Below are 12,622 nucleotides of genomic sequence, written 5' to 3' on the forward strand. Positions count from 1 at the left end.
GTGTCCTGCTCGCCAATGTCCAGTCGCTGGATAACAAACTCGATGACCTCAGGGCAAGAGTCAGGTTCCAGAGGGACATTCGGGACTGCAACCTTCTCTGCTTCACCGAGACATGGCTGAACCCAGCGGTACCAGACCACGCCATCCAGCCGGCCGAGTTCTTCTCGGTTTACCGCATGGACAGAACGCTGGACTCGGGGAAGACTAGGGGAGGTGGAGTATGTCTGATGGTGAACAAACACTGGTGCAACAGCGCGAGCATTGTTCCCCTCTCACGCTCCTGCACACCGAATCTTGAACTTCTGACCATCAAATGTCGCCCTTTTTATCTCCCTCGGGAATTTAGCTCGGTCATCGTCAGTGCCGTTTATATTCCACCTCAAGCGGACACGGACACTGCGATATGGGATTTACATGAAACACTACACCTTCACCAGACACAGCACCGGGACGCCGCATTCATTGTTTTGGGAGATTTCAACAGTGCCAACCTCAAGCGTGCACTGCCGAACTTCCATCAGCACATCAGCTGCCCCACCAGGGGCGAAAGGACATTAGATCACTGTTACACCCCATATAAGAACAGCTACAAGGCACAGTCACAACCACCGTTTGGGAAATCGGACCACGCCGCCATCTTCCTCATGCCTGTTTACAAACAGAGGCTGAAACAGGAAGCCCCGGTGCAGAGGGAGGTCCAACGCTGGACGGACCAATCGGTGGCCGCTCTGCAGGACGCGCTAGATGACGCAGACTGGGACATGTTCCGGCGCAGCTCTGATGACGTCAGCTTGTTTACGGAAGCGGTTGTGGGATTTATAGAGAAACTAATGGATGATACGGTGCAGAAAACCATCATCAGGACGTTTCCCAACCAGAAGCCGTGGGTGGATAAAACCATCCGCGACGCCCTGAGATCCCGCTCCGCTGCCTACAACACAGGGCTCATCACCGGGAACATGGATGATTACAAGGCTGCATCTTACAGCGTGCGCAGATCGGTGAAGGAGGCGAAGCAGCGCTACGGGAGGAAACTAGAGTCGCAATTCCAACATGGCGACTCTAGGAGCCTGTGGCAGGGACTTAGAACCATCACGGACTACAAAACACCACCCTCCAGATCGGGGAATGCGGACGCCTCTCTGGCTGACGAGCTGAACACTTTTTATGCTCGCTTCGAGGCTGCAGCTAATCACGCTAACGGCGCTAGCAGTGCTAACTGCATGCACGCTGAGGAAGCCGGTGAGGACAACGTATTCACCATCACGGAGCATGACGTGAGGAGGGCATTCAAGAGAGTGAACATCAGGAAGGCAGCAGGACCAGATGGCATCACAGGTCGGGTTCTGAAGGCCTGCGCTGACCAGCTAGCACCGGTGTTCACCGAGATCTTCAACCTCTCCCTGGAACAGTCCATAGTCCCCTCATGCTTTAAGCAGTCCACCATTGTTCCTGTCCCAAGAAACCGCAGCCCACCTGCCTAAACGACTATCGCCCTGTAGCCCTCACATCAGTGGTGATGAAGTGCTTTGAGAGACTGGTCAGAGACTTCATCATTGCATCACTACCAGACACACTGGATCCACTACAGTTTGCATACAGACATAACCGCTCCACGGAGGATGCCATCTCACACCTCCTCCACACCACAACAAGTCACCTGGACTGCAGAAAAGGGAATTATGTAAAAATGCTGTTTGTGGACTACAGTTCAGCGTTTAACACCATAATTCCCTCCACACTCACCTCCAAGTTGGAGGTCCTTGGTCTCAGCACATCCTTGTGCCAATGGATCTCCAGCTTCCTGAAGGACAGACAGCAAGCCGTACGGATGGGTAAACACACCTCATCCTCCATCACCCTAAGCACCGGAGCCCCTCAAGGTTGTGTTCTGAGCCCCCTGCTGTACTCACTGTACACTTATGACTGTGTGGCCACTTCCAACTCCACCACCATCATTAAGTTTGCTGATGACACTGTTGTGTTGGGCCTGATCTCAGACAACGACGAGACGGCCTACATACAGGAGATTAAGAACCTGGAGAGTTGGTGCCAGGTGAATAGTCTACACCTGAACATCAGCAAAACTAAGGAGCTGATAGTGGACTTCAGTACGAAGCAGGAGCGGTCGTACCAGCCGATCACGATCAGCGGGACTCCAGTGGAGAGAGTGGACAGCTTCAGATACCTGGGTGTTCACATCACGCAGGACTTGACTTGGTCCTGTCATACCAGCACCCTGGTGAAGAAGGCCAGGCAGCGTCTGTACCATCTGAGACGCTTAAAGGACTTTAGACTTCCCTCTCGGGTGCTTAAGACTTTTTACACCTGCACCATCGAGAGCGTCCTGACGGGCAGCATCACTTCCTGGTTCGGGAACTGCACTATGCAGGACAGACGAGCCCTCCAGAGGGTGGTGCGTTCAGCGGAACGTACCATTCACACCGAGCTCCCTAACCTGCAGGACATCTACAGCAAGCGGTGCCTGACCAGGGCCAGGAAGATAGTGAAGGACCTCAGCCATCCCAACAATGGACTCTTTTCTCTGCTGCGTTCAGGGAGACGCTTCCGCTCCATGAAGGCGAACACAGAGAGAATGAGGAGGAGCTTCTTCCCGCAGGCCATTCGGAGTCTAAACCACTCTCCACTCTAATCACATCACCCCACACTTCCACTTTGCACATTTTTCAAGTACAATCTGCACTAATTTGTAGAAGGTTACGAAAGGATAAATGAGTGGGACTTACATGCCATTTGTCTTTGTCTTTAGTATCCTTTTACTCACTTATACACTTTACTGCACTGCACAGCACAGCACACGGACACTTTATCACTGACATACACTTTACTTTTTATAGAATCTATATAGAATCATATTCTATTTTTTATTCTCATATCTATTTGTTATTTTATTTTATTGCTAGTTTATTCTGTATATATGTTTACTGTACTTTTTCTATTTGTATTTTTGTAAACTTGAGGTTTTTCTAATTTTGTTGGACAATTTGTTGGACAGTCGTACAATACATTTCACTACATGTCGTACTACGTATGTATATGTATGTGACAAATAAAATTTGAATTTGAATTTGAATTTTTGAATTTGAACAGTTATGCTGATGATACCCAGATTTACCTAGCCTTATCTCCGAATGACTACAGCCCCATTGACTCCCTCTGCCAATGCATTGATGAAATTAACAGTTGGATGTGCCAGAACTTTCTTCAGTTAAACAAGGAGAAAACTGAAATCATTGCATTTGGAAAGAAAGATGAAGTTCTCAAGGTGAATGCATACCTTGACTCTAGGGGTCAAACAACTAAAAATCAAGTCAGAAATCTTGGGGTGATTCTAGAGACAGACCTTAGTTTCAGTAGTCATGTCAAAGCAGTAACTAAATCAGCATACTATCATCTCAAAAATATTGCAAGAATTAGACGTTTTGTTTCCAATCAAGACTTGGAGAAACTTGTTCATGCCTTTATCACCAGCAGGGTGGATTACTGTAATGGTCTCCTCACCGGCCTTCCCAAGAAGACCATTAGACAACTGCAGCTCATCCAGAACGCTGCTGCCAGGATTCTGACTAGAACCAGAAAATCTGAGCATATCACACCAGTCCTCAGGTCCTTACACTGGCTTCCAGTTACATTTAGGATTGATTTTAAAGTACTTTTACTCGTTTATAAGTCACTCAATGGCCTAGGACCTAAATATATTGCTGATATGCTCACTGAATATAAACCGAACAGACCCCTCAGATCATTAGGATCGAGTCAGTTAGAAATACCAAGGGTTCACACAAAACAAGGGGAGTCTGCTTTTAGCTATTATGCGGCCCACAGTTGGAACCAGCTTCCAGAAGAGATCAGATGTGCTAAAACATTAGCCACATTTAAATCCAGACTCAAAACTCATCTGTTTAACTGTGCATTTGTTGAATGAGCACTGTGCTATATGTCCGAACTGACTGCAATAAATTTTAGGTTTAATCATTTTCTTTAAATTTATTTTAAATCATTTTCTATATCATTTTAAAATTCCTTGTTTTTATTATTTTTATTTCCATGTTTTTATTGATTTTAATGTCTATTTCACTTTCTTTTATGTAAAAGCACTTTGAATTACCACTGTGTATGAAATGTGCTATATAAATAAACTTGCCTTGCCTTGCCTTGCCTTGCCTTGCCTTGCCTTGCCTTGCCTTGCCTTGCCTTGAAAGAACCAGTGTTTGTCTGGGCTGTGTATGCATGAGTTGATCAATTATTTAAATGTCAGTCTAAAATACAGGTACATCTAATAAAAATTTTAATATTGTAAACTTACATAATAACAATAACTTACATATATTCTAGATTCATTGCATGTAAAGTAAAACATTTCAAAAGTTTTTTTTTGTTTTAATTCAGATGATTAGAGCTTACAGCTCATGAAAGTCAAAAATCCTGTATCTCAAAATACTAGAATATTTACATCTGAGCTTCATTAATGACCATCCCTACAGTATAAATTCAGGGTCTCTCTTGTTCTTTGAAACCACAATAATGGGGAACACTGCTGACTTGGCAATCGTCCAGAAGACAATCACTGACACCCTCCACAAAGAGGGTAAGTCACAGAGGGTCCTTACTGAAAGCTGTGGCTGTTTACAGAGTGCTGTATCAAAGCATATTAAATGCAAAGTTGACTGGAAGGAAGAATTTGGGTAGGAAAAGGTGCACAAGCAACAGGGATGACCGCAAGCTTGAGAATACTGTCAAGCAAAGCTGATTCAAACACTTGGGAGAGCTTCACGAGGAGTGGACTGAAGCTGGAGTCAGTGCATCAAGAGTCACCACGCTCAGAAGACTTCAGGAAAAGGGCTACCAAGCCACTTCTGAACCAGAGACAACATCAGAAGCATCTTACCTGGGCTAAAGAGAAAAAGAACTGGATTGTTGCTCGGTGCTCCAAAGTCCTCTTTTCAGATAAAAGTAAATTTTGTTTTCATTTGGAAATCAAGGTCTGGAGTCTGGAGGAAGAGTGGAGAGGCACAGAACCCAAGCTGCTTGAAGTCCAGTGTGACGTTTCTGAAGTCGGAGATGATTTAGGGTGCCGTGACGTCTGTTGGTGTTGGTCCATTGTGTTTTATCACTTTGTGACAAAGCACTTGTTTGTCACTGCTGAGGGAGCGGCACTGGCCTGAACACACCCTTACACACATACACTCCATTCACTCTCCATTCCCCCTCCCTCACCTGTTATTTCTGTGTTCGGCACGCGCTGAACCGTTCGCCCACGGACATTTCTCCACAGCACAGTTTCCACCGTCGCATACCCATTCACCTCACACACACACACATTATCCGCATCTTGTCTTTTGTCCTTGTGTTTACATTCGAGTGTTTGCTTGTTTGTCAGGAAGTAGTTGGTCTTTCGGTGGGTGAACAACAATCCAGACGAGCTGAAGGCTCAACAGTGCCTCAGCAGAGCCACAGGCTGATCGCTTCCATGCCACACCTCACTGATGCTAAAGGAGCCCCGACCAAGTATTGAGTGCATAAATGTGCATAAACATACTTTAAAAACTTACATTTTTCTGTTTGGCAAATCCTTTTTTGATTGATCTTAGGAAATATTCTAGTATTTTGAGATTGGATTTTTAACTTTCATGAGCTGTAAGCTCTAATCATCAAAATTAATAATAAAAAAAAAAACTTGAAATGTTTTACTTTACATGTAATGAATCTAGAATATATGAAAGTCTCACTTTTTTAAATAAGTTAAAAAAATTCACGATATTCTAATTTTTTGAGATGCACCTTTTACTGCTTAAGAAAACCTGTTTGTGCTGCTATATGTACAAGAATAGCAATTCATCCAAAAAATTAAGAAATATACATAAAAAAAAAATCTGAAATAGATGGTTTACATATCATATAACACTAAAACCCATCAATTAAATCAATGTGAATTCTACTTACTTCACTTTAGGCCAATCACCTGTGAGAACAGACCAACAAGAAAGAGAAATAACAAGAGCTTTTGTGAGCTGACATAAAATGAGACAAAACGGACCTTATTGAACATAGTCTACTTTATATTTCACACATAAGAAAACAATTGATTGACCGTTAGAGCAGGGGTCTCCAAACTCAGTCCTGGAGGGCTAGGATCCTGCAGAGTTAACCCTCAACATACCTGCCTGGATTTTTCTAACATGCCTATAAGACCTTGATTAGTTGGTTCAGGTGTTTTTAATTAGGGTTGGAGCTAAACTCTGCAGGACACCAGTGCTCCAGGACTGAGCTTGGAGACCCCTGTGTTAGAGTCGAAGCTGATGTAGCAGGTGTGTAAGAAAGGATTTTGTGATTCCACTTGCCATGACCATATTTGGCGTTTCCTGCCGCCATGCTGACTTGGGGGGTTGGCGCACTTTGCTGCTTCCCAGTCTGTATGAGAAGTCACAGCGGTAGGTCGCACACGTTTTTGCAGGGATTCAATTAAGGCCTTATTTCATGTAACAGATGAATTCACATGATTATATTTGTATGATTGTGATTTAAATCCCTCTGTGATGCACACTCAGGTGTTTCGTTGATTTATTATTATTTTTGTATTATGTGTAATATTCTCTTTCTCAGCGTCGTGCATTGCTGCCGCACGCTGGTTTATATGCTGCACGAGTCCTCATGCATGTTCGTTTGTGTTATCCAGGTACATGTTTTATTGTTATGTTCTCAAAATGAGTTTTTGTGAAAGTATATGGCCCAGTCTGTATGAGAAGTCACAGCGCGTCGTGCATTGCTGCCGCACGCTGGTTTATATGCTGCACGAGTCCTCATGCATGTTCGTTTGTGTTATCCAGAATAAACGAGAACATGAAGGCAAGAATTCCTGTATTTCGACCTTGATTTCTACACAACGCAGAAAACACACCGCTACAACTGGTGCCGTGACAGTGGCTTCGCTCTTCGTGGGAATGATGCAACACGCGAGTGGAGGCGTGACCGGGGTGATAGGCCAACAAGTGCATCGCAGAAACGTGACTGAGTGGATGAGAGGTTCGCCATTTTAGAAAATGAACTGTGAACTGAGATATTCCTGATTCGTGAAAACTTCTGGTATATTTAGTGGACTGAAATATTTTGATTCTTGAATTGAATTAATTTTTCAAAGGACTTTAAATTCTATTTTGAAGTGTGAGTACTTAAATTCTGAATTACATTGTAGATAAAAAAAAAAAAAAAAAAAAAAAAAAAAAATTGTCAATTGCAAGAAATATTGTGACTTGAATAGTTCATTCTGATATGGAGGGTTCTAATAGTCAGAGCGGTATGGGACGAGGGAGAGGGGTACTGAGGTTTGCCCATGCAAAGATGGATAGAGCTGATCAAATTGGTCCACTTTTCTCAACCCCTATTCACACAAGAAGTGTTGATGTGCAGACACCTACTGTGTCTCAGTCTCGTGCAGTCTCTGATGATTCTGTGCATTTATCTGATTTAAACGCTGTACCCGTGAGCCTGATTAATGACATTGTGAAACAGATAGGCAGTAGCATTGGCCAGAACATTGTTACCTGTCTTGAATCAGGGGGGTTTGGCCAAAACAAACAAAGTGACTCAACTTTCAATATGAGTGAACTGTCAAAAGTTAGCTTGATTGTTAAGCATGATATTAAAGAACCTCCATATTTCAGAGGTGATAGGGAGGAGAAGATTTCTGTGGATGAGTGGGTGGAAACAGTAGCAGTGTATTTGAGAAAACGTGAAGTGCCGCTGAAGGACCAAGCTGATGAAGTGCTGACTAAGTTACAGGGCAGAGCACGTGATGTGGTGAAGGTTGGACTGAGAAGTAACCCATTGATCGACCTTAGTAAGGGTCCAAAGCCAGTTTTTGACCTGCTCAAACAACATTGTAGTGATGCAGTGTATTCGTGCATGCCTTTGGCAGATTTTTACGCCACTTTGCCTTTGCAAAATGAGAAACCTTTCGACTACTGGATTAGGCTGCACAATGCTATTGACATTGCTGGGGAAGGACTGAAGAGACAGGGTAAAACTCTAGATGACCCCTTTCGTGAAGTTACTGTAATGTTCATCCGGAATTGTCCCGATCCAGAACTGTCTCTTATATTTAAGTGTAAGCCGCTGCATGAATGGACTGCAGCTGATGTGCAGGTTAGACTGGATGAGTATCAAAGGGAGGATAAGTTTCAACAACGCAAGTCTAATGCATATGTGAATGGCATCGCATGTCATGCTCAGTCAACGGACGTTTTGTGTTCTCACAGTCGTGGTTTAGAGACAGCTGCTGTTGGGGTACCTCCACCCTACGTGACTGAGCAGTCTACTCAGGATCAGTCCTTGAGTCGAATCATCAGTCTTTTGGAACGAGTTTTGGATCAAGGATCTTGTCAGCAGACAACAAGAGTGTTCAGACCTCAGCATAAAGGAAGGAGTGTTGTGCCTAAACAAAATGCGGCATGCGAATTATGTGGTGATGCAAGTCATGATACTATTTCACACTGTCGAATAAACCGTCTGTGCTTTAACTGTCATGCCTCTGGCCACAGAGCATCAGCTTGTTCTGCAGGGACTGCCAACAAACCACAAGTTCAACAGGGTAGTCCTGACTCTGATGAGCTGGGAAACTAGATGGCCCACATGAGGAGGGGACTAGTGGAGGGCCAAGTGTAATGTCCCCTGACAGCGAGGATATTGATTGGGAATCTGTTTATTCTGACTTTTGCAGTAATGTTGATGACAAGACGAGAGTGATTTTTCAAAATGTGCAAAGACTTAACAGCAATGATGACTTGTTCTTTACTGATGTCTTGGTACAGGATGTTGTTTTGCTTCGAGGAATGCTTGACAGTGGATCTATGGCCTGTACTATTAGTTGTCAAGCCCTGTCCAAACTCACTGAAGCAAAAGTACTTTCCTCTAGTGACGTAGCCCCAACAATGCTCACACTGATTGGCTGTGGTGGTCAAAGAACAAGCCCACTGGGAGTATGTGACGTCCAGATGAAAGTATTCAACTGCTCCTTCTCTGTACCTGCCTTAATTGTTGATGGGCAGAATGCTGACCTAATTTTGGGAAGTAATGTCATAAAACATCTCATTCATGACATGAAAGTATCCAGTGATTTCTGGGGGAATGTATTTGACTCACGAGGCAAAGATCCTGATACAAGTGCTTTGATGCAACTCTTGAGCAATGTTGAGTCATGGAAAGGAGCGGATCCCCCTACAAAAGTAGGCACTGTAAAACTGAAGCATGCTGTCACTTTGGAGCCCATGAAAGAACATATAGTGTGGGGAAAGTTGTTCAGTGACAAAACCCTTTCTGCGGGCAGTACAGTCGTTGTGGAGCCTAGCACAGCGCGCACTGCACCAAGAAATGTGTTAGTGGGCAGGATAGTAGTGTCTTTATGGGGTGATGGCAGCACTCCAGTTAAAGTTATCAACCCTTCGAACAAGCCTATCTGTCTAAGACGAAACTGCAAGCTAGCTGATGTTTACACCTGCATGGCGCTTGAAGACTTTGATGTTGACTGTCTTGACATGTCAGTTCAACAGCTGAAAGATCAGCAGTGTAATGAAGTGAACACTGAAGGACTGGAAAATTGCAGCAGTAAACTGTGCGGAATGGAGAGACTACACTGCATGCTGCATGGTCTTGCTAGCTCATCGCTGTCTAGCCTGGGGCTCCAAGGTATCGACACTGACTCAAACTCTTTGACACCTTACTGGAGAGGGAAGTTGGTTGATCTGTTGGTTAAGTATGAGTCAATATTTTCACGTCATGGACTAGACTGTGGCAAGGCAAAAGGCTTTGTTCATAGAATCTGCCTAAGTGATACTAAACCTTTCAGACTCCCATACAGAAGATTGTCACCCTCACACTATGAGAAACTGCGTGAGGCCCTGGATGACATGGAAGAGCGTGACATAATCAGAAAGTCAGCGAGTGATTATGCGTCACCTCTGGTGCTAGTCTGGAAGAGGAATGACTCCATACACTGAGCCTCCTCAATAATGTGCGAAAAGTGATCAAAGTAAATGCTGTTGTGTAAAAAGGTCTTATTTTATTTCATGTAGTGGGTTGACAGATTAAAAAGTTTTAATTAGTAAACTAATCAGAATGGATATTCACATAAGTCACCGTTTTCCCAAGTGATTTGCCTCCTATCACATAAACAACTTTTTAATAAATCATTTTAACTTAACCTTTCAAGACAGTTATCAAGTCAAGCATGTTTGTGGACAACAGGTGAAATTAAACTTTCAAATTGATCAAATGATAAATGTTGAAAAAAACCGACACAGCACTTCCTTAATGTGCCTGTAGGTGTATCTACAGGAAATCTAAAGCACTGTTTTGTGATCATTTTATAAATATGGTGCTTCAGGTGCAGTAAGGAAATCATGCTGGATCAGCCGTCCTGAAAACTGACCAATAGTCAAAATGGCATCCCGAGGACCCGTTTATGGCAGTGCCCCTCTCTAACTGCCGGTGTGGAGCGAGATGTGCCACACTGTGGAGGAGGAACATAAGCAAAGGTTCGCAACCATCAGATGAGATGCCAAGACAACTGCCAGACACCTCGAGCAGGACAGGAAGGGAGACCTTCTCCACCCATGACCACATAAGAGGGGACTTCTCATTGGACTATGGGTTGACCCTCACCATCAAACCCAATCCTAAAGTTTAGGAAATGACCACCATAAAAAAATTCCTCCACAGTCTCATCTCAACTCGTCACATATTGAAGCTTGGTCCAGACCGTTTTGGCGTCGCTTTTTGATGCTCAAGGTACCCCTTAAGCGCCACTTTTCGACGTGAAGGGTCCTCCATTGTTTTCAGTTGTTTCTCTTAATTTAATGGTTTGCATGCATTTGCAAAAATAGAATTAATTTTATATAAATTGCTACTTTTGTTGGAGCACCTAACCCCACCCCTGCCCCTAAACCTACCCACCAATATAAAACACACACAGGCAAATATAAGTGCAGTCACAGGTATTTATTGCAAGAACTGACCATAAACAAGCAGTATAACAAATATTGCAAACAAGTCGTGTTGCATTCCAAGTCTTCTGAAGCCATACAAAGTCTTTATGCGAAGAAGAGAGAAAAACACAAGGTTTTAATCGCTGAAAATGATCCCGCTCCGTTAACGCGCTCACATCTCATTTAAAAAGATACTCCTGTCCCGTAGCATGACGCAACTGGTCAGGAGACACACAAGAGCCAGCCTTTCACAACAGCATGACGCAATCAATCAGGAGACATGCAAGAGCCAATGGCATTTTTTGAATTCGCGCACAGACTGCAGCAGCACACAGGAAGTCTTCAAGGCAGAGGAAGATGGCGATTGCATCTGTTCCTCTCACAAATCAACAGTTTTGCCTTGGAAGACTTGGAATATTAATACTTTTAAAATAAATTATGACGGTAGTTTCTGCCTGCTATATCTTGTGTTTTATTGACAGATGGTAGGTTTAGGGGCAGGGGTTGGGTTGTGTGCTCATAACTGTGTAAATAATGTAATGTAAATAAAACAGTTTTGACTGTTTACATTGCCATCATTGCATATATGCAGGGTGTGATTTTTCAATGTTATTACCCAATATATCATTTAATTATGACGATAAAATTCCCAGTATCGCGTCGACATATTGACGCTAAGGGTTTCCTATTTAAAACAATGGAGGCCCCTTCAAGTCGAAAAGTGACGCGAAAGGGGTACCTTGAGCGTCAAAAAGCAACGCCAAAACGGTCCTGACCAAGCTTCAATATGTGACGAGTTGGGATGAGACGGTGTTGATGCAACAGCAGTGGCCGAAACCAAGAAAGACCACAAAGACCAATCCAAATCCATTCATACACATGTTTGGGCTGACTGAAGGAGATAGTGGAAGACAGGGAGGCCTGGCATGCTGCCTGCTTCATGGGGGTCGCAAAGAGATGGGCACGACTGAACAACAATGAACAGCAATTATTTTGTTGCCATACTGGGATAATTTGTCACAATAGGAACCTGCAATTTAAAAAAAAGAGGGAGTTTTATATAAATCTGATAATTGTAATAAACATACAGCAGTGATATAAAACATAAAACATCCAACAAATAGACAACTGCAACAATATTAATTTATACATTTCTAATCTATAGTCCAAGTAAATGTTTCTAGTTAACTAACATGCTTATCTGCAGTGTAACATCACAGTTCAGTTCAGATGCTGCAATATTTCAGGCAGAGAGATGGTTCTATTTCAGTGTTTGTAAAATAAAGTTAAGACTCTGAGTTCACCGAGTTGTCTGCTCCATGTATCATGACAGAATCGAAAGTGAAAAAAAAAAACCTGGAACAAAGAATTAGAGAAGAAAATGCAAATGCTGAGGTGGATTCTTCTTGTGGAGCCACTGTGGAATGAGTTCATTATAGAACATACAGATATTCCACTTTCAACCACATTCAAATTAACAAGCTTCAAGCGAATTACAGCCACAAAGACCAACACTGAGAAAACATGTGAACACACATGCATGAGGAAGAGAAATGAACAAGGCTTTTGTTTAGTGTAATAAACAAATGATGTGATGACAAATGAGAGTAGATATCAGATAT

Source organism: Barbus barbus (genome assembly GCF_936440315.1).
Source record: "Barbus barbus genome assembly, chromosome: 2".
Taxonomy (NCBI): Eukaryota; Metazoa; Chordata; class Actinopteri; order Cypriniformes; family Cyprinidae; genus Barbus; species Barbus barbus.